General features: G+C 40.4%; 1 protein-coding gene across 4 annotated transcripts in view; it reads left to right on the forward strand.

Annotated features, from left to right (window-relative positions):
• Positions 1-23,303, forward strand: part of PAK6 (p21 (RAC1) activated kinase 6) — an 89,413-nt gene that overhangs the window by 22,783 nt on the left and 43,327 nt on the right. The window contains exons 1-2 of one of the 4 annotated variants that reach the window (XM_074235095.1): positions 7,212-7,280; positions 8,433-8,576. The gene's annotated coding sequence lies outside the window, so the exon portion shown is untranslated. Of the gene's footprint in view, positions 1-7,211; positions 7,281-7,369; positions 7,630-8,432; positions 8,577-23,303 lie in introns of those variants that run through there. The other 3 variants (XM_074235093.1, XM_074235094.1, XM_074235096.1) reach the window with 3 other exon arrangements.

Genomic DNA, 23,303 nt, shown 5'->3' on the forward strand with positions numbered 1-23,303 from the left:
ACAGACCCTCCAAAATCTATTTCTGTGGACCTCAAATTAAAAATCCACATTCTAGGCATCAGTAGCGGACATAGGACTATAGCCTGACTCTTGGAGTCAGAAAAACCTGAGTTTGGATCCTGTCTTAGAGCGATATTAGTTGTGTGACCTTGGATAAGTCACTTAAAAGACTGATTTAGTTTCCTCATCTGTAAAGCAGGGATGATAATAGTATCTGTTTTAGAGTTGGTATGAGAGATTATGCACATATATGTGTACATACATATACAAATATAAATACCTTGCAAACCTTAAAAAGTTCCATAAACATTAGGAATTAGTAATTAGTAGTTGTGATTATGATTATTATAGATAGAAGAAACCTCAGAGGTCACCTCATCTAACCCTTCCTTTTATAAATCAGAAAGCTAAGGATAGCTAAGTTCATGTTGGCACATAGGGGCAACTCAGCACGAACAATCCCTTCTCCCTGTTCCTGGGGCGCTCATTCCATACTGAGGTTAGGACAGGTTAGGACAGCCCTTGAGGAGCTTCCTAGTTGGTCTACACAGAAAACCTTGGCTTCTGCATGATGAGCTGAAGGTTACCCTTCAGACAGAGTCTCGTTTAGGTCCTGGTCCTATCCCTGTGACCCCCCACCCACCCACTCACCCACCTCTCTTGCTTTGCCCTTGGTCTCAGTCTAACCCCTCCAATGTCTTTAGGCGCTGCAGGTGAAGGTGTCAGAGTTCCTACATCTGGTTTTCCAGCCATTTTGCCCAAACGTGTAGAGGAAATGATAATGTGTTTGTATTTATAACCACAAGTAGATCTATATCTTTCCTCTTTGGCCCTAACCTGGTATTCTCAGCTCTCACTGTTTGCTCTCTGGATGTTGCAACAGGCCCAGACAATTCTACTCTTCACCTAAAGGAATTGCTGAGAAGGGTTTGTTCCTTCTGTCACACCTATCATGGTGACTCAAGATAGTTTCAGTCCATCTCCCTGGACGTCAGGGATCCCCAGTGAAGAAATGTTTATTTCCTGGTGTTAAAACTCAGTAGATTCAAAGAGCATGGTGTCTTAGAAGCCATCAAATCCAGCCTTCTCATTTTACAGAGGAGGAAACTGAGGTACCAAGCCCATGATTATTGTATCCCAAGTCTTTCCTTGATTATGAAATGCTGAATCACAGTGACCAGAAACCTCCTCAAGCCTCAAAGCACTTTAGTGGCCAAAGTAACACTTCCTGCCCTGAACATGACTGTGGCTCAGGAATGAGTTGAGGGTTCAAGGTCAGGACATACTAATAGAGACCCATAAGCCAAAACAAAGTCAGAAGGGACTCTAACATGTAGGCTCTAGTGCTGATCCTTCCTTCATTGATACTCAACCATCTCTACTTTGACTCAGGCTAATGGGCAATACCAGGGTGAGATTGGGTCTTAAAAATCACCCAGTTCTAACCTTTATTTTACCTATAAAAGGAAACTTGGCAGAATGGGTAGGGGACTGAATTTACAATTAGGAAAATCTGGGTTCAAAACCAACCTTAGACATTTACTAGTTATGTGCCCCTAGACACACTTGTCTTTTCTACCTCACTTTTCTCCCTTGTAAATGAAGAGCTCTGTGTCAGGGACTTCTTAGACCTTATAGAGCACCAACACTGACTCCTAAGGTCTTTTCCAGATCTTCATCTCTGGTCTGGGAAGCACAAGCATTTTTTGAGTGCTTCAGTGAGTAGGAGCACAATTCAATAATTTCAGATGTGGAACTATTTATCATTGCAGACTCTCAAAACTGGAAATTGTCCTAGAGGTCATAGGGTCGTAGACCCAGAGCTAGAAGGGATCTTGGAAGTCATCTAGTGTGTGCCTTTATTTTATGACTCTCTTACTTTGTCCTTGGTCTCAGTCTAACCCCTCCAGTATCTTTAGGTATTGCAAGTGAAGGTGTCAGAGTTCCTACATTCCTACAAAATATTGAGGTCCAGAAAAGTTGTGACCTCTGAAAATCTCACAGGTAGGATTTGAATTCAGGATCCAAACTCAAATTAAGAGTTTTGTCACTGGGCCATACTACCTTCTCTCTGCATAGACCTGTCTCACTTAAATTCAATTCATTTGCAAGTCAAGATATCACCCTGCTGATGCCATTGGTTCTCTTTAAGAATGAAGGATGAGCTAGGTGGCTTAGTGAATACAGCACCGGCCCTGGAGTGAGGAGTACCTGGGTTCAAATCCAGTCTCAGACACTTAATAATTACCTAGTTGTGTGGCCTTGGGCAAGCCACTTAACCCCATTGCCTTGCAAAAAAAAACACCCTAAAAAAAAGAATGAAGGATGAACAAGTGATAAAAATAATTATCATAATAATTGTTATTATTGATAGCTAACATTTATATATTGCTTACCATGTATCATACTAAATTATTATCCCATCTGCTCCTCACAATAATCCTGGAAGGTAGGTGTCACCATATTACAGATGTGGAAACTGAGGCAGATAGTTTAAGTGACTTGCCCAAGGCATCACACTTAGTAAGTATCCAAGGCTCCTGACCCCATTATTCTTTTACCTCTCTTGGTTGCCTCAATTATGCAAAGATTGATTTAAAAAAACTGAGACTATTTAGTCTTAAAAAGAAAAGATACTGGGAAGCATGTAATTTCATACACTTATAGATCTTAAAGGCTAAGTAGTTCAACTCATTCTTTTTATAGATGAAGAAATTGTTACTATCTATGTAACCACTTGCTCAAAATCATTTATCATATGTAGTAAGTGACAAAATCAGAACTCAAACCTAGATTCCCTGAATCTAAATCCAATGCTGATGCCTGAAACTTGTATTTAATAAATTACCAAATCCATTCATTCATTCATTGTGAGGTCCACAATAACATGATAACTGTTCTCAAATATTTGGAGACTCAAAGTGTAAAAACTGAATGAGTACTGATCTGTCTGACCCCAAAGGAGAACTAAGAGCAATGGTCATTGGCTACTTTTGTAGCCTTGGAAGAGCCTTCTATATCCCTTAGAGGTCTCTATTTCTTCATTTTTGAAAAGGAGTGGGTTGGACTGAATGACTCCCAGGTTTAAATCTATGAGTCTATTTTGCCAAGAGGCAGATTTCAACTCAATGCAAATGAATGATTGCTGCTCCTAAGTAGAATCTACATAGCTTCCCTTAGAAAGTGGTAGGTAGGAGGTCTTCAGATGGAGATTTCATAATCAATGGTCAATTTCATTTATTTTTTATTATAGAACTGATTATTGGGCAAGTACAGGTTGAATTTCAAAAAAAAGTGTTCATCTCATTCAAGTGTGGGGTCCCAATTTATTCATTTAACAGACACTGTACTGAAAGCTAGGCATTCTGGAAGATTCAGATAAATAAGATTACATCCCTGCCCTTGAGGTGTTTACAGTCTAATAGGAGAGTTAAGTGACACATACAAATCACTACTAGAAGAAATATCATTTAGGGATGAGGAGTAGGCTCAGTTTCAGTTGGGGTTCAAGAGCTGAGAGAAGGACGAATGCCTTTCTCTTCCTTTCCTATCTTTGATCTTCTATGTCTCTCCTTAGCCTCAACTTATAGATCTCAAGAAACAGAAGAAACAGGAGAGAAATCCATCCTTGCCTCTAGGGAGAAAGATAATGGTTCCTGTTTGGTCGTGTTGAATTTAAGATGCCTGTGGGTCACTGGGGTGGGGGGAGTGGGGGGATGATAAACTTTGATGAAGCTCATCTTGGTCAAACTTCACATGTAATACAAGCTTATACAAATCTATAAAACATGGAAGTATTTTTAAACATCAGACTAAGAAAAGGAATGGAATTTGAAGCTGGAACTCCTGGTAATAGTATAGATCAGCACCATGTAGTCTGAAACTTATAGGTTTAAGTTGACTAGAACAATGAGAGATTCAATGACTTGCTCCAAATCATATAATCACTATTATGTCAGAAGTCAAACTTCCCTGAATTTCAGGAGTTTTTTAAATTTGTTTTTTTAAGTAATCAGGGTTAAGTGACTTGCTCAGGGTCACACAGCTGTCTGAGATCATATTTGAATTCATGTCTTTTGACTCCAGGGCCAGTGCTCTATACTGTGCTATGTAGCTGCCCTTATTCATTGCTCCATACTACCTTTCATGGGTCCTAAGTCAGGTGTGTACTGGAGCCAGCTCCATCAGGACCAAAGATTGTTAAATTTTCATTTTTATATTTCAGAAATCAATAAACACTACAAATTAGGGTTTTATTTGTCATTTTTGTTGAGTACCTAAATTTAAAATGATGCAGAAAATGTTAATAATGCAGTAAACTTAAAAATGTGTCTTATGTGTATGGAAAACTATTTGTTTTTGATGATCTTGGTGATACAATGAAAATTGTCCCCAAAGTGTTCTCTTAGGGGGAACAAAACATCCATATTGAAGTATCTATAAATGTATAGAGACAATATACAAAATAAATGCAAGGAAATTTTTGGAGGGAGACTCCAGCATCTGAGGGATCAAAAAAAGCATTTGACAAGCATTTGACAAGCAATGAACCAAAATGATACTTTTGATCATAACCACTTTCTAATCATAGCTCACATTTGCATATTGCTACAAGATTTTGAGAATGCTTATTTCACAACAGCACTTTAAGGTAGGTAGTGTAAGAAATTGGGGCTCACAAAGGTGAAATGACTTGCTAAGGGTTCTCAAATCCAAGGTACCTGACTCTAAATTTAATATTCTTTCCACCATACTATTCCATCATGTTCCCTCTCTCAGTGTCCACACAAGATTCCATCAATTTGATGGTAGGGAGGCAATATTTATAATCTGCCTATTATGTAAAAAAGCAATTTGAGCAGTGCTTTACAGATATAATCTCCTTTGATCTTCTCAACATTCCTTTTGAGGTAGGTACTATGGTAATTCCATTTTACAATTGAGAAAAAAACTGAGATTGAAGCTAAGTGACTTGCCCAGTATCTGAGGCCAAATTTGAACCCAGGTCTTCCTGACCTTCCAGACCCAGTGCTCTATCTATACCAGCAGGCGCCAGAGAGCCAGACTGGTCTTGTGGATCCAAGTCCAGCACTCTTTCTTTGCTGCCTCTCTGAAGTAACGCCAGCTGTCTCAGCCAAAGGTCAGAGAATCTACTTCTTTACAACCCACTCTATCCAACTGGCCTCAGACTAGGCCTCTCATCCCATCCAACTTTCCACTAGGATGCCAATGGAGTTTGGGGATCTTTTCATTTCCCTGACCTTGGGTCCTCCCTTGTTTGGTCCAGGAAAAAGCAGCCAGACCTCCAGAGATTAAGGCCCTCAACCTTCCAACAAGGGAGTTGAGTTAACTCATCTTTGTCCCTCTCTGCCCCTGGGGCTGGGCTGATATGATCTAGTGAATGAGTGAAAATACTATTCCTAGAGAAGCAAACCCACATTTCAGAATTTATCTAGCCATCCAGTTCACTAGGGTCTACTTGTTCCACCATTGTGCCATCTTTTTCACCTTCTGAGACTATTTCTACCTTTTACTCTTCCCCTAAGAACAGTAATCAAATCATTGCCACTAGGAAGTCTACTCCCATATAATACCACTCCCAATCCTTGGGCTCCCCAGGGCAAAAATCCTATTGATAGCCCCTGTTGTTGTTCAGTCCAGCTGATCCGACTCTTCATGGCTCCATTTGGGGTTTTCTTGGCAAACTTATTTGGGGGGGGGGTTGCAGGGCAATGCAGTTAAAATGACTTGCCTAAGGTCACACAGTTAGGTATTTATTAAGTGTCTAAGGCAGAATTTGAACTCAGGTCCTTCTGACTCCAGGGCCAGTGCTCTATCCACTAAGCCACCTAGCTGCCCCTCTTGGCAAACTTACTGGAGTGATTTGCTATTTCCTTCTCCCACACATTTTACAGATGAGAAACTAAAGCAAATAGGGTTCAGTGACTTGCTGGGGTCACACATTGTCTGATGACAGATTTGAACTCAGAAAGATGAGTATTCATCTTCCTATGCCACCTAGCTGCTCCCTTAATGAGCTCCCTATTTCCCTTTTATGTATTGTAGTACTTCCTTCTTAAAATGTAAGATCTCACTTTTGTTTTTATATCCTTAGTGCCTAGCCCATACTAGGTCCTTAATAAATACATGTTATGTTAATTCATTCATTCATCATGGATTCATTCATTTGCCAGAGCATGCTAACATTTAGCCCTAGTCCATGATTCTTGGAACAGGTTCTACATCAAGGATCCCCTTGACAAGAGAGAAGAGGTGGTAAGTTAGTAAGTCCACATTGGCACTCATCAAATAACCAAATTAAGGTGGGGAGAAATTCCACATGTTCTACCATGAAATTCCACCCTAATTTTTGGTTCTAGACCAGGGACTTCCACTCCCTTCCCTGCGGGAGCACACCCCTTTGAGAATTAGAAGAGGTGCAAACACTACGTTCCTGGGGCTCTGGAGCCTGGCATCAGGTGCCAGATTCTGGTGTTCCACCGCCTGTTTAAACTCATGCAGCAGATCTCAACCGGGGCCAGAAATTCCAAAGAAAGGAGGGATTGGAATTGGATGACTTTTGGAATTGTTTTCCCATCTTCACCTGGGGTGGGGATCTTTGCGGGATACTTAGCAAAGCATGTCCACATAGGAGGGAGCAAGCCAAATTCGTGTGTGTGTGTGTGTGTGTGTGTGTGTGTGTGTGGTGTGTCTGTGCGCGCTGGGGGGGAAGGCGTGTGGCTAGGGGGGTGTTAAACTCACCGGCTGCCTTCTGCTGGCCTGAGGATGGACCTACTCTGCCTCCCCCAGATCCAGAGAGAAGGAACCGAGCTGGGTCACGTGCCGCGCCCCTGCAAAGCAAATGCATAAGTTCATTAGCATCCCGGCCGGGCCGGGCCGGGCGGACCACCCAGCCCGGGCTCTCCCGCCCAGGCCGGCCCCGCGGGAGTCAGGCCCGGGGCTGAGGAGCCGGGAGGGAGCTGCGGGCCTGGGAAGCCAGCCGCGACTTGGAGAGGGGCGGCCAGATGAGAGCCGCTGGGCGGGGACACCGCTCCCATGGCCGGTGGCCCCCAGGTGAGGGGGTGGAGGGGGCCTTCCTCCCTGGGCCCTCCCGCTCCCCGGGGAGCGGCCCAGAAAGAAGAGAAGTGCAGCCGGAGCCCGGTCTGCCGGCCACCTCCTTCCCGGATGGCTTCTGGTTAAGTGGAGGTGGACGGTGTCTCACCTGGCGCCCCACCCTCAGATCAGGCCGCAGCCAGGTGAAGCCAGCCCAGTAGGAACACGTAAGCCCGGGGTCCCTGCCTCCTTCCTGCTGCTCTCCCCACCCTCCCACTGCCTCCTCCCATGCTCCCTGCTCCCGCCGCCCGCCGCGCTCCCGCCTCTCCCAAGTTTCTCTCCGGGCAGGTGGGGTCCTCCCTCCCCTTTCTCCTGGACTGGAAAAGCTAACCCCAGCGCGGCTGCGGAGGGAGCTGGGAGGAGGAGGAGGAAAACCCTCCTCTGCTCGTCCTTTCTTTCCCGGCCTGATGCCTGCCGAGTCTGTCGGGCTTCTCCAGCTGGGGGCTGGACGCTAGAAGTGACGAGGGGCGAATCTCCTTGGCTCAGGTCCCTTTGTCCCGACTGTGAGTGCAGAAGGTGGGGATCGGTGGACTGGGTGGTCGGGTGTCTCCGATTATTTGGAGAGTAGGAGAGAAAGGAAGTTGGGGAAAGTGTGTTCAGAAATCTTCTTGAAGATGTTCCAGAAACTAGAAATTTGATTCTTTTGAGAATGGGGCATTTTCTGGTTTGATTTTCTTTTGGTCCAAGTTTTACAGAGGTTGATGGGCTTTTCTGAGCATCCGGGCTAGAGGTTTTCAAAGGTTCTAGGTTGCTGTCCTTGCCTTTGAGGGGTCCAAGGGGTAGGGATGTTTAAGCGTAGAGAACCAAGACGAGTCGGAGACAGCCGAGAAGGAATGATTGATGGAAATAAATCGGCATTTAATTGGCTATTATTGGAAAGATATGCATACAGAGGTAAGAGCTAGCCCCTTCCTTGGTGCCAAGAGAGCAGCTCCAGATTGTTATTGGCTAGGAGAGAGAAGCAGAAAAGGCAATGCACTGGTTCTGGAGTCAGGGAGCTTCAGTTCAAATCTCACCTCTGACTCTTCCTTTCTATGCGACTTTGGACAAATTATTTAACCGCTCTGTGAGACTCAGTAAATGAGAAAATGGGCTAAATGACTTCTGAGATTCCTTCAGATGGAGATTCCTGGTCATGACCTTGTTAGAATATTCTTAATCTCTCGCTTTTGTTGTACCCAATATGAAACCCATCACCCCCTTTTCCACCAGAGGTGAGAGCTGACAGAAGAGGTTTGGAATACCCTGGAAAGCTACCTGGTGACACAATTTTCAAAAGACATTTGCTACATTGGTCACTTGTTTCTGATCTCTTTCAGCAAACAGCAGTACCTGAATCTTTATTCATTGGAGGATCACTGAATAAGGACTCTCCCTTATGGTTCCCAGACCTTTGAAAGTTCTCTTCACAGTGGAGTGAAGAGAGCAAGGAAGAGAAGGAAAGGGGGGGAAGCCAGGAAGTGGTGAGTACAATTTAAGTACTTGAAAGATCTTGGATGGGAAGGAATTATCTGTAGGAAACATCTGAAAGAAGAGAGACCTTTCTTAGATGCTGAAGTCCCTTTCTTAGGAATACCTGGGATTCTTTCTTGTCTTGCTAATCAATTATCTCAGAGGGGCCTCCAGCTAATGGGGGAGGGGGGAGGAAAGAATCCCTTAAAAAAAAGGAATTTTCATTTCTTGAGCAGAGATGGGTATCCTTGAGCCAACTCAATCCCATAATCTACTCCATATCTTCCATCCCCACCCCCATTACACACACCTGGCAGGGGCTATTGCTACTTATCAGCTCTGATTTCCATCCATCCCTGGGGTGGTCACGTCACCCAAGTCTAGGTTCTGAGTTCACATGTTGGGAAATGAGATTGGGAAACTGTCTCCTGCTATCCTAGAGCCTAGAAGGAAACAGAAAACATTCTCCAGGAGATACTTGGTTGTCTGGTGCTGGAAGGCTGATCTGCACTCTTCAGCAAACTGATAATTTGGCTGCTTAATGCCAACCAAGCTGTTTAATCTATCAAATTCCCTTTATCAAACCCTTCTCACAGTAAGGTAGCAACATCCCTAGAATGCAAGTTGTAGCTTTGAATCTGGATATCTTAGAGATCAAGACAATGGCTAACAGATTTTGTTTCCTTTCTTGTTCTTACTGAACATATTGGGCTTCTTTTTGGATTCTCTGCTTTTTGGTTCAGGTGTTTGGTCCCCATTCCATCTCTCAGTTCTTCTTTAAAATGGAGCTAAAACACACAGCCTATCTCATAGAGCTATTAAGGGAATTTAAAGAGATATTGAATTTCAGTCAGTTAACAAATCTCCAAGTACTTATTAAGTATTGCATATTATATTGCCAGGTACTCTGCTAAGCACTGGAGATGGGGGCGGGTGGGAGCAAAATCAGGTGGAATTTGAACTGAGCCTTGAAGGAGAAGCAGTGAGGGAGAACATTCCTGGCATTGGCGGGGTGGGGGGGGTGACCAATGAAAAAATATAAAATCTGGACATAGAATGTTGTGTTCAAGGGATAACAAGAAGGCCAATGTGTTGGACCATAGAGAATGTGGAGGGCAATAAATTCTAGAAAGATAAAAAAATAGGGCTTTAAAAGCTAGATATAGTCTTTCCACTTTGTATCTGCTACTCTGCCTAATTTCAGCTCCACAGAAAAAGATGCCCCCATTTGGGACACCCCTGCCTCCATTTGAGTGTTGTCTTCCCCTTTCGAGTGTAAGCTCCTTTTTACTAATTATATCTACAGTGTGTGACATGTAATAGGCACTTAATAAATATTTATTGGATTGAAAAACAAAACTAAACCAAAAAATCCAAACTTGTAATAGGATTGCATGTAAAGCACCAGTTTTATGTGAGCTATGACTTATTTTCAGAAGGAGGTGGAAAGGAATAATAATAATCATAGCTCATATTTACAAAGTGCTTCAATATGTTATTTCTTCTAAGTCCTTTAGTAATACCCATTTTGTGGATAAGGCCATGGAGGCTCAGTAAATTCAGTAATTTGTTCCAGGTCCCTAAACTTTTAAGCAGACATAAAGGAATTAAAACACAAGGCTTTCTGATCCGAGATCCAGTACTCTATCCACCCTCTTGAGAATACTAGAATTGAAAGGGATTTTAGACATAATTTAATCTAATCCCACTCATTTTAGAGATGAAGAATCTGATGCCCAGATCACAAAAGTCCTCTCATTCACACAGCCACTAAGGACACAGTAGTCATAGTTTCTGACTTTGCAAAAGCCAGCCCTAGTGGGGCTTAGTTGCTATCCAGCCTGGGGCTAAAGGAATGAGCTTTTGGAGCAAATATTCAGTGGGGCATCTAGGACCCTGGATTCTGCTTCTGGATCTGCCTGCCACTCACTTGTTAGTAGTGTGATCTTGGGCAGGTTACTTGAACTCTATGCCTCAGTTTCTTCATCTTCAAAATGGAGGTAATATTCATTGCCCTTGACTGCTTGGTCAGAGGTTTGGGATGTGGAGATCATGAAATGGGAATGCATGAGAGCTTCAAAAAAGAGCTTGGTATTTTTAAAATATTAAATGTATAATTAAAATCTTAACATTGAGCATCAATATAACCAGCTAAACTTGCTTGATAGCTATTTATATTTAATAATAGCTAATGTTTAGATAGAGTCTACTAAGTGATGGGCACTATGCTAAATACTTTCTACTTATTATTTCATTTGATTCTCACAACAACCCTAGGAGGTAGGTGCCACTATTATCTTCATTTTACAGATGAGGAAATTGAGGCAAACAAAGATTAAGTGACTTGTCCAGGGTCACCCAACTGGTAGGCGGTTGAGTCCAGATTTGAACTCAGGTCTTTATGATTTTGAGCTCAGTACTCTACTGTATCACCAAGCTACTGGTTTTAAATTAAGTAATTTCAATCTATGAAATGTCATTACAGTTTTCACAATCATGGGCTACCATTCTAGTCAAGACTACAAAAACCAACCCTTTCCTTCCTATTGTATCAAAGATTTTTGGACCCTGATCAACTTTCTCCCTAAATCTCACTTGAACTTTCAGCTATTGGACTGTGAGGTAGGCCTAGTGCCTTCTTGAAATGCCTGTATATCTGAGAGCCTTTATGGGTCTAGAAGCAGAACAATACATTGGCCCATGATTGAGGATTGCATTATTTAACAAATTTCTTTCCAGATTTCTTTGTATTCTTCAAACTTGGCAATTTTAATTATATTATAGCATCCTACCACAGCATCTTTGACCATTCCCCAATTGTTGGACATATAGATTGTGTTACAATTACATCTAATAGTACTATGAAAGTCTTTGGAAAATAGTTTTTTTTCCCCCCATTTTTGTATTGTTTTAACACCTAGGTTCCTTGGACCTTAGGCTCCTCATCTTTAAAATGAGACCAGGTGGCTTGAGTTCTCTTTAAGCCCTAGTCTAGACAATAAGTCTAAGGATTCTATAATCCAGTGGTGCCTTTTTCTGTTTGTTTTTGACACTGTATCATCATCAGTATTGTTATTATTGCCAAAAGGAATCAGGCTCACTGGGAGAGCCTCTATGTCTGATCATACATATAGGTTTCAGCCAAGAGAGGCACACATTCAAGGCACACCCTCCATCCCTAGCAGAAGTCTGTGGCCTGTTGCTTGAACCACTTTAAAGGTTCAGATTCCATAGAACTGGTTCCACCTCCTCTCATGCTATGGATCAGTACAGAGGTTAGAATAAACAAGACTACAAATAAAAAGAGAGTGGGACAGCTAGGTGGTGCAGTGGATAGAGCATTGGCCCTGGAGTCAGGAGTACCTGAGTTAAAATGTGACCTCAGACACTTAAATAATTACCTAGCTGTGTGACCTTGGGCAAGTCACTTAACCCCATTGCCTTTCCAAAAAAAAGCAAAAAGAAAAAGACTGGAAAATAAAAAGAGAGGTATGATCTTCATTGGAGCCCCAGAAACCTCTTTCCAGTCTTGAGTGGTAAGGGAGAGCTCTAAAGTGGTTAGCTCTGGATCAGTATTGACCGCCCCAAGTATTGCTAGTCCTGAGACTTGGCCTCCCAGAAGATAGAATGTTGATCTAAGAGCTTAAATGAACTCTGTTATCTCTACCAAGGAATTCTTAGTCTGGATAGCAACTTGAATAGAGAAGAGATAGGAATTTCTCTTAGTCTCCCTTAGTGAACCAGCCTAAACCAGAAGGGACTCTAAGGCTACTTTCTCCCTACCTATTCGACCTTGGGTTAAATCACATTACTTTTCTATACTTTAGTTAATTCATTTTTAAAATGGAGGGCTTGGAATAATGACAGGTAAAGGCCAGTTCAATGACCATATGACTTGCCTTGTCTCCTGTTATACTGTTTAATCTCTTCAAGGTTTCTACAAGGCAGATTTCAGTAGGCCCACCCTAGAACAGTAGGAGTCTAGAGTAAGGATTCAGGTTCAAATCCCATTTCTGGCACTTACTTCCTTGGGCAAATTCTCAAGCTTCTTTGGGCCTTAGTTTCCTCATTTATAAGATGAGGGAGTAGATGATTTTGAGGTTTCTTCTACCTCTATGCTTCTTATGCAGCTATGTGCAAACCCATAACAGACTAGAACTTTACCAGGGGTTTGTATATATCTGAAAGCCTGTCATATATTTTGGTGAATGAAGTGGGTTCCTTGGAGACCCCATACAGAACTTAGAAGAAGCAAGGGAAATTCTATCTATGCAGGCTTTTTTCTCCCTAGGGTATTATTGCCATATTATAGAAATTAATTATGGTTGGAGGATATAGGGCATCTCTAAGTGCTCTATAAAAATTTTCCTCCAAAATCTCTTGACTGGTGTGGATCAGAAACCTCACCCTGATCAGATGACTTTAGCCTAAAAAATATTACTCTGAGAGTTTGGTAGTTATTTCCTTTCTGACAACTTTTGGTGATGCTGGCAGGAGGCAAGTGAAATCATTCCAGTGATGGGGACTCTAAGGTCTAGAGAGGAGATCAGGTATGGCTATGTTCCCTTAACCAAATCCAGAATTAGAAAGACATAGTCATGAAAAAGGGTAAAAACATTACTTGTACAAAAATATTTATAGCAGCCCTGTTTGTGGTGGCAAAGAATTGGAAATCCAGTAAATGTCCTTCAATTGGGGAATGGCTTAGCAAACTGTGGTATATGTATGTCATGGAACACTATTGTGCTATTAGAAACCAGGAGGGACGGGATTTCAGGGAAGCCTGGAGGGATTTGCATGAACTGATGCTGAGTGAGATGAGCAGAACCAGAAAAACACTGTACACCCTAACAGCAACATGGGAGTGATGTTCAACCTTGAAGGACTCGCTCATTCCATCAGTGCAACAATCAGGGACAATTTTGGGATGTCTGCAAAGGAGAGTGCCATCTGTATCCAGATAAGGAGCTGTGGAGTTTGAACAAAGTTCAAGGACTATTCCCTTTAATTTAGGAAAAAACAGATATCTTATTGTCTGATCTTGTCACCTCTTAGACTTCTCTTCTCTTCTTTAAGGATATGATTTCTCTCATCACACCCAATTTGGATCAAGGTACAACATGGAAACAAAGTAAAGACTGACAGAGTGCTTTCTGGGGGGGGGGGGAGGGAAGCAAGATAGGGAGGAAAATTGTAAAACTCAAATAATATCTTTAATAAAAATTAATTTAAAAAAAAGACATTGTCACAAATCCCACCTCCAAAGTGGTCTGTGTGACTTTGTTTTGGAGACTTAAGTCCCTTAACTTCCCCAGGTGAGCCTCAGTTTTCTCAACTTAAAATGAGGGAGTCCAAAAATATGCCTTCTGAGGCCCTTTCCAGTTTTAAATCTGACATTTTAGTCACCATAGGAGCTAGATTCCTCCATTTCCTACCCTTCCTCTCTCCTTGACCCACATACTCAAAGCCCTAATCTTTACTGGCTCTCCCTGATGTGGCCTGCCACATGACTTCAGCAGGCCAGGCTGGCCCACAGGTTTAGATTGTATGGAAAGAAGATAGCTTCCCAGTCATTAAAATTAAACCAAAATAGACTTCAATAGGAACTGGTAAATTCCTCCCTTGAGAAGTGCCTTCAAGGGAAGGTTAAATGAACACTTATTAGGGATGTTATAGAGGAGATTCTTGTTTGTGTTTAGATTGTATTTGATACTTCTTTTAAATTGATACCTTCTCTTAAAAGAAAATGTTAAAAATCTTTTAAAAGAATTTTTTTAATTGATAGCTTTTGTTTTTACATTACCTAGATTTCCTCCTATATCCTTTCCTCTCCCCTCCCCTCAGGTTCCTTCTGATGCTTCTCTCCTTTGATTCATTCCCACCTGAATGTCTTTGTTAACTGGAATGCCCGGTGTCCATAGGTCTTTGATGAATAGGAATGTTTCTCACCCTCTTGAAATCACTTGGTAATGAAGGGTGAGCCTTGGGGATGCTAGTGTCTGGAAACAATCCTGAAAAGATTCTTTCAGCAGTCCTATTGCTGGGAGCAGTTGGCCAGGTTCCAAACCAATTCATCAAGGCTGAGTGATGAACTATAACAGTCACATGACTGACTTTTAAATAAATAGGCCAGAGTAAACACATGAAGATAAGCACTACCCCCTTCCTTCACTCATTAGAAGAGATCAGATACTTGCTCCAACCCTGCTCCCAGGATTGCTCAAAACTATTTTGCATTCTCTTTGGGAATTGCCTTTAGAGCCCAATGCATTTTTCTAAAATAACTTGAGAAATGGCAAGTTTGCATTTTTTTAAATAGTCAAAAATCAAAAGGAACCAAATCTTTTGAAATATTTGAGAGGAGAGCACTAGCATTTGGGCATTAAGGAAGGTTTCAAGGCAGAAGTGGAATCTGAGATGAGCCTTAAAGGACAGGAAAATGAGAATTTGGAAAGGTGGAGGTGAATAGAAGAGGACATGTGGCAGTGTGAGGGAGGGGAAGAGAGCAGATGGGAGGGAAGTTGGGGAGGTAGAATCTTCCCTGAGTCTTAGTTTCCTTAATTGTAAAATGAGAGGATTGGACTAACACTCCAATATCCCTTCAAGCCCCATAGCTATGATTGTATGATCCTAAGATTGGAGAATGAAGTGGGTGACTGAACACAGTGATACTGTTTGGAGTCCAAGAAAATGAGTCATGACCATAAGGTAAAGAGATTCATTTTCTCATGTGTCTTGGAAACAGACTCTGAATCCATTTCCAAATGAGGATCTCAAAAATGCTTTGAGCAATTCCAACACAATTGCAGCTGAGCATGAAGCCTTCCCAAGGTGGCAATTTGAATTGTTGTTATTGTTGTTGGTGGCAGCATTCACTGTTTCTCAATGTCTAGTCCCCCTACTTTCTAGTCATACAATATATCAATTTAGTACCCATAGCTTTGAATGGTCACAGGGATAGAATAATCCCACCAGTTGCCCAAAAAAGGTCTTCATGCCCATCCTGGAACAAGTACCTCTACCATATAAGTTCAAGAGGCATTTAATTAATACATTTATAATTTAAATAAAATAAATAATTTAAAGTAAATGAATTTTTAAATAGAATTTATTAAATAAATGCCCTATTATAATAGTTAATAGTGGGGTATCTAGGTGGCATAGTGGATAAAGCACCGGCCCTGGAGTCAGGAGTACCTGGGTTCAAATCCAGTCTCAGACACTTAATAATTACCTAGCCGTGTAGCCTTGGGCAAGCCACTTAACCCCGTTTGCCTTGCAAAAACCAAAAAAAAAATAGTTAATAGTTAAATAGTACCAGACCCAGAGTCAGCTTTTGTGGTTATTTTCTATGTTAACTGTAGGTAACCCTCAACCCTCTAGGACTCTGTTTCCTCATCTGTAAAATGTTAATAATGTCCATAGTGCTAACCCCTTGTGGTTGTTATCAGGTTCAAATGAGGTAATTTAAGACACTTTGTAATATTTAAAGCCCATATAAATCTTAGTTATTAAATATCTATTATGTACAATTCATTAGTGGTACAAAGACAATTTTCTTTTTTAAAAAAAAGTTTTCCCTCAAGTAGCTTACATGGGAAGGGAAGGGAGAAGATGGGAATAATCATTTGTTAAGCAATTAATATGTGCCTGGTACTGTGCTAATTACTTTACAAATATTATCTCATTTGTTGGGGGTGAGGAATTAAAGATGATGTTACCAACATGTATCGGATCAAGCAAAACTGATTAAATCTGGCATCATCACTCTGGTCCCATTTTTCTTCTGAGAACTACCTGTTGTCTAGGAATCATGCTCCCTTCCACCCACCCCTACATTACTATGTCATGGACCTTGATATCAGGTAAGTGATGATGCCATGATATGCAAGTGACTGGAGAATGAGGGAAAAACCATGACTATGTTGCTGTTGTTCAATTATGTTCAGTTCTTTGTGACCCCATTTGGCAAAGATACTAGAGTGATTTTGCCATTTCCTTCTCCAATTTATTTTATAGATAAGGAAACTGAGGCTAACAAGGTTCAGTGACTTACCCAGGGTCACATACCTGGTCTGAGGTCAGATTTAATTCAGGTCTTCCTGGCTTCAGACCTGGTGATCTGTCCACTGGATATGGAGCATCTCAGATGCTTCATAAACTATAAACCAGATCATTGCAAGGGAAAATATACTGTTGGCCAAAGAAGGCAACTCCAGCTTCAGCTGATCTCTAACTTGGAAATTAGATAATGAAAGACAAATAGAAACCTCTAAATGAGAAAGCATCAAGAGGTCAGCTGGCCCTGCTCCAAACCTTCAGGCATGCTTCCCCTAAATTATGCCAGGTTGTTCGTCATCTAGCGTCATAGGCTTATGGGATTTAGAATTAGAAGGAACCTTCATGATGATCTAGTACAATCCCTTCACTTTACAGAAAAGGAATTTAGGTTCTACCTGGTTAAGTCCATCAATAAATATTTATTAAACACCTACTATGCTTTTTGGCACTGTGCTAATCACTTGAATGACTTACTCAAGTTCACACAAAGTAGTAAGTAGCATTTGAATCTAGATCTTGGATTCAAAATCTAGGGCAGTACTATTACATTAAGAAGTACCTCCTAGGGGCAGCTAGGTGGTGCAGTGGATACAGCACCGGCCCTGGAGTCAGGAGTACCTGAGTTCAAATCTGGTCTCAGACACTTAACAATTACCTAGCTGTGTGGCCTTGGCCAAGCCACTTAACCCCATTGCCTAGGAAAAAAGGGACTCTGGGCATTAGAATAAATTAGAAGGATTGTAATGAATGAAATACAGCTGTGTGAACCTCGGCTTATCACTTAACCTTTAGCCTCAGTTTCCTTACCTATAAAGTGAAGATAATACTAAAATTATTATTATTAAATTATTATCCTCTACCTCTGAGTTATGAGATTCAAAAGATATGTATAATATTTTGCAAATTTTCAAATGCTACATAAATGTTATCATTATTATGAATTATTCTATATCTCTTGATTCTCAAAATTCTTAAGATTTTCTTAGGAAAAGTCATTCATAGAGAAAAGTCTGAAGAAGAAGAGCTAATATGAGGAAATTCTCAAGAGCCGACAAAGGTCCTGGTTGTTTTTTTTGTTTGGGGCGGGGGTTTAGGTTTTTGCAAGGCAAATGGAGTTAAGTGGCTTGCCCAAGGCCACACAGCTAGGTAATTGTTAAGTGTCTGAGATCAGATTTGAACCCAGGTACTCCTGACTCTAGGGCTGGTGCTTTTATCCACTACGCCTCCTAGCCGCCCCCAAAAGGTCCTGTTTTAAGGGACTTGTTACATAAGAAGGTCCTTTACTTTCTAGGATTCATTTCTAAACTCTTTTTGGTCTCTAATTTACTCTCAACACTCTATCTCTTCCCTAAATAAACTTTTAAACTTAGCGTAGTGGAGTATTGATCAGAAGATCCCTGATCAATTGAGTCCTTTAATTAATTTGATGAAATTTTATGAACCCTTCTCCCCACATTAATGAACTAAATTCCAATCCAGATTTTCAGTTACTACCTGCATAACTTTGGGGAAATCATCTAACTTTTTAGACCTCTAAACAACTTTATTTACTCTTAAGTTTAATTTACTCATCAACGGTTTAGTTTCTTCATCATTTTCTTAAGTCTTAGATAATCAACAAAAAAAAATGAATCAAGCCATGATGTTATAGCATCTGTCATTTTCTGAGGTGTAAATGTTGTGGTCCAGTTATTTTCAGTTAAGTCTGTCCAATCCATCATAATTGCATCTCTGTAGTAATGCTGGAATGCTAGGCAGTTTAGTTCAAGAAGGACCCCAGTGTCTGGTATCTTCTCAGAATGCTAGACATATTATTGCCAAAAAATTATCTTATGGAGAACTCACACAGGGCAAGCACTCACAAGGGATCAGAAAGAGGGATACTGAGACACCCTAAAGATCTCATTGAAGAACTTTAGAATTGACTGTACAGCTTAGGAGACACTGGCACAGGACTGCCCAGTGTAAATACTCACTGGGTGTAAATATGATCAGATGTAAAAACTCATACTGAAAATTTAACAATCAGCTCTTGTGAGCTGTAATGAAATGGTTTCAGCATCAAGACCAATTAAGTCTTAAACAGTTTAATTGCTTTATAGAGGAGGGGGAAACAAAAAAATTCTGGCCTATTCTATGTAAATGAGGCTCTATTACTTCTACCACATCTTAGAGGATCAAAACATCAGATTACTGAATGGTAGTAAGTATGTAATCTCAAAGGACATTATAGTCAATCAAAATGACTGAACAGCTTTCTATTTTCCCACCTTGGTGAATTTTTTTTTTACTTTATCATACTTTAAGTCCAGTTTGGAAAAACTGAGGGATATACCAACTGGTTCTTAATATTTGGGATCAGTAGCAAGAGTTTCCCAGGCTAAGATGCTAATGCATTAAGAGTTTAATTCAGTTTAATAAATATGTAAATAATTATGAGATACTGGGATGCAAAAGCAATCATGAAACTTCTTTCTCCAGGGAGCTTGTATTCTACTGACAGAAACAACATAATTTGGCTAATTATAATATAGAATATATAATGAAGATGGGGGGGACAGCTAGGTGGTACAGTGGATAGAGCAACAGCCCTGAAGTCAGGAGGAGCTAAATTCAGACTTGATCTTAGACACTTGATACCAACCAGCTGTGTGACCTTGGGCAAATCACTTAACCCCATTGCCTTGCACAAACAAAAATAGAAATGAAGGTAAAGGTTGGAGTCTAGAAATATTTAAGAGGAGAGTACTGATATCTAGGCAATAGGAAAGACTTCAAGGCAGAAATGGTCCTTGAGATGAGCTTTAAAGATGAGGAAAATAAGAATTCCAAAAGCTAAAGATGAAAAGAAAGTCAATGTGGAAGTGTGATGAAGAGAAGAGAACAGATGGGAAGTTGGAGAGATAGAATCTACAAGATTTGACCCCTTGATTAGAAAAGGGATTAAAGAGAAAGGAGAGACAAATACAGTGTCCCAAAAGTCTAGGGTTGGTTTTAAACTTTAATAATTTAGTTTATAAGTCCTTTGCTTATAAACGTTGGTTGTAAGGGTAGTGTCTCAGTGCAAACAGGAAGTTGGGAAGGAAAGTAAATTTAAAGGAGGGAAATGATGAGTTCCATTTTTGACATGTTGCACCTGAGATATTGATGGGAAATTCAGATCAAGAAGTCCAGTATGGTGTTGGATATGAGAAGCTAAAATTCAGGAGATGAATTCAGGTTAGATATACAAGATAAAAGAGTCATCTCTGCAAGGATAACTAAAACCATGGAGAGGAGAAGAATTCACTATTAGAAAGAATTTGGAAAGTTCAGAGCTATGGGGAACACTGAAGCTTGGGACCAGAGATAGGTGATGATTCATCAAAGATGCCTGAGACAAAACAGTGTCATAGAAGTCAAGGAAGAAGACAGTATTCAGGAGTAGGAGAGAGATGAGCATGAGGACTGCGGAGGAAAAAAAGCAGTTGGATTTAGCAATTATGAGCTCATTGGCATCCTTTGAGGGCAGTCCAGTAGACCAGTGGGGTTGAAAGCCAGACAGCAAGAGGTTGACAAGTGAGTGGGTGGTGAGGAAGTAGAGGCAGTGATTATAGATGATTATTTCTAGGAGTTTGGCAGTGAACTGAGGAATAAAGTAGGCCAATGGCTTGAGGGGGATTACAAGGTCAAGTGAAGGTTTCTTAAACATGGGAGAACTGAACATATCTGTAAGGCAGCAGGGAAGCAAATTATAGAAGCAGAGAGAAGGGGAAGGAATTATTGATGGGGTGAACTACCAGAAGAGATGGGAAAGGAATGGGATCAAGAATTGAAGTAGAAATCAAGTTTAAGTAATACCCTTCACTTGAGCGAAGGAAGATAGAACAGGAGATGATGTGAACAGCTCTAGAAGTACTCAGTAAGGGAGACATCAGTGTTCATAAGATATAACATTAATCTTTTTCCTATGCTACTGTATCTGGAATCAAAGGACAAGACTTCAAATGTTACCTTTCTACTTGCACTTTGTAATTTTGAGCAAGTAATGTAACCTTGAACAAGTAATCAATGGGATTGATTCAGTTTCCTCATTTGTAAAACAAGGGGTTTGACAGGGATGACCTCTAAATCTAAGATCCCATGATTATCTGCTGCAAAGGGTGGGAGGGGAATAGCCCCAAAGGTTCAGAGTTGTGGCAAAGTGTGGTACAGAGTCAATGAAGATTTGCCATTAAATTAAAGAGAAAGCCCTTTTGAAATCAGATAGTATTTAAATGAGAGTACCAATTTGGGCTTTCTTCAAGCAGTATTCAATTGCCCTATAGTAGGAGTGGAAAAAGTAGATTGTGGGTACTGAGGTTTGGCAGGTCATGAGTCAAGGAGGACAAAGGAGGAAAGGGCATCAAGAGTGGCTGGTAGACCATAGCTGATCAAGATTATAAAACTAAGCCATGAAGTAGGTGATCCATTGGGAAAACAGGAAGGGGATACAGATACAAGCAAAAAAGAAAGGCCCATGCCTTCCCTTAAGGATCTTACATTCTAATGGAAGAAGATAACACACAAAAGAGAGCTTCAAAATTTTTTTCACAGCTAAAATTGCTAATTATAATTCACTCCATCCTATTTGTCCCCTGCCCATTATGGTTTCTCTCTAGTTTCACTCTGTCCCTTCTCAGAAGTGTTTTACTTCTGACTGCTGCTTCCCCCATCCACCCTCCCTTCTATGATCACCCTGCCCTTCTCTTAGCCCCTTCCCCTCCAACTTTCCTCTAGGGTAAGATAGATTTCTATGCCCAACTGAGTATGTGTATTATTTCCTCTAAGCCAATTCTATTCCTCATTCTCTTCCTTTAATTTTATTTTTAAAGATAGCATCCTATCATATTCAACTCACATTTTTATCCTCTATCTGCATATGCTCCTTTTAAATGTCTTAATAATGAGAAAGTTCTTATGAGTTACTAGTATCATCTTCCCATCTAGAAATGTAAACAATTTAACCTAATTAAGTCCCTTATGATTTTCCTTTCCTGTTTTTCTTTTTTATGCTACTCTTGAGTCTTATATTTAAGAGTCAAATTTTCTATTTAGCTCTGGTCTTTTCATCAGGAACACTTAAAAGTATTTTATTTCATTGAATATCAATTTTTCCTCCTGAAGAATTATACTCAGTTTTGCTGGGTAGATGATTCTTGATTGTAATCCTAGCTCCTTTGCCCTCTGGAATATCATATTCCAAGTCCTTTGATCATTTAATGTCTACACTGCTAAATCTTATGTTATCCTGATTGTGGCTTCATGATACTTGAATTTTTTTTTCCTGGCAGCTTGCAGTATTTTCTGCTTCACCTAGGAGCTCTGTAATTTGGCTATAATATTCCTGGAAGTTTGCATTTGGGCTCTCTTTCAGAAGGTGATTGTTGCATTCTTTCAATTTCTATTTTGCCTTCTAGTTCTAGACTATCAAAGCAGTTTTTTAAAATAATTTCTTGAAAGATGATGTCTAGGTTTTCTTTTTTTTATCATGACTTTCAGGAAGTCCAATAATTTTAAAATTATCTCTGCTAGAACTGTTTTCCCTTTCAGTTGTTTTTCTAATAATATGTCACATTGTCTTCTATTTTTAAAAATTCTTTTGCTTTACTATTTCTTGATGTTTCATAGAGTCATTAGCTTATACTGCTTAATTCTGATTTTTAAAGAATTATTTTCTTCAGTGAAGTTTTGTACCTCTTTTTCCTCTTAGTCAGTTCTTTTTTTAGTGGTCTTTTCTTTGGGAAATATTTTTGTGCCTCTTTTTCCATTTGGTCAATTTTGATTTTTAAGTTCTTCTCTTCAGTAAATTCTTGTATATCCTTTTCCATTTGACCAATTCTTCTTTTCAAATCATTCTTCTCATTGAATTTTTGTACCTCTTTTACCTTTTTTCCTGTTTTTTAAGGTGTTAATTTCTTCAGTATTTTTATATGCCTCCTTTAGCAAACAATTTCCATGCATCATTCTCATTTCTCTTCCCAGTTTTTCCTCTACTTCTCTTATCTGAACTTTTTTTGAGTTCTATTTTTCTTTGAGACTTTGGATGTAGGTATTTTGATTTTGTTGTCTTCTTCTGAATATGCATTTTGATCATCCTTGTCACCACAGTAATTTTCTATGATCAGATTTTTTCTATTGTTTACTCATTCTTCCAGTCTATTTTTTTTTTTTACTTTTAACAAGTCTTTGCTAAAGTAGGACTCTGCTTCCAGGGTGGAGGGTACACTATCCCAACTTGAGAAATTCTGTGCAGATGTTTTCAAGGATATATCTAGGAACTTCTATGTTTTCAGTTTTTCCAAGATGGAATACCTAAGGACATGTGTATTTACTACTCTCCTAGTCTGTATTCCGATCTGTGTATGAACACATGCACTCTTTTTTTTTAAGGTTTTTGCAAGGCAAATGGGGTTAAGTGGCTTGCCCAAGGCAGCTAGCTAATTATTAAGTGTCTGAGACCAGATTTGAACCCAGGTACTCTTGACTCCAAGGCCGGTGCTTTATCCACTGCACCACCTAGCCGCCCCACTCAAACGCTCTTTTTCTGGCCTGGAACTGTGAGAAGGGTCTCTACTCTTATTGTGGCCTCAGCTCTGATGTGTTCCTCCTCATCCTGGGATTGCCTTCCAGAACTGTGACCTGGATCTGAGTATGAG

The sequence above is a fragment of the Macrotis lagotis genome, chromosome 4, assembly GCF_037893015.1.
Source record: "Macrotis lagotis isolate mMagLag1 chromosome 4, bilby.v1.9.chrom.fasta, whole genome shotgun sequence".
Classification (NCBI taxonomy): Eukaryota; Metazoa; Chordata; class Mammalia; order Peramelemorphia; family Peramelidae; genus Macrotis; species Macrotis lagotis.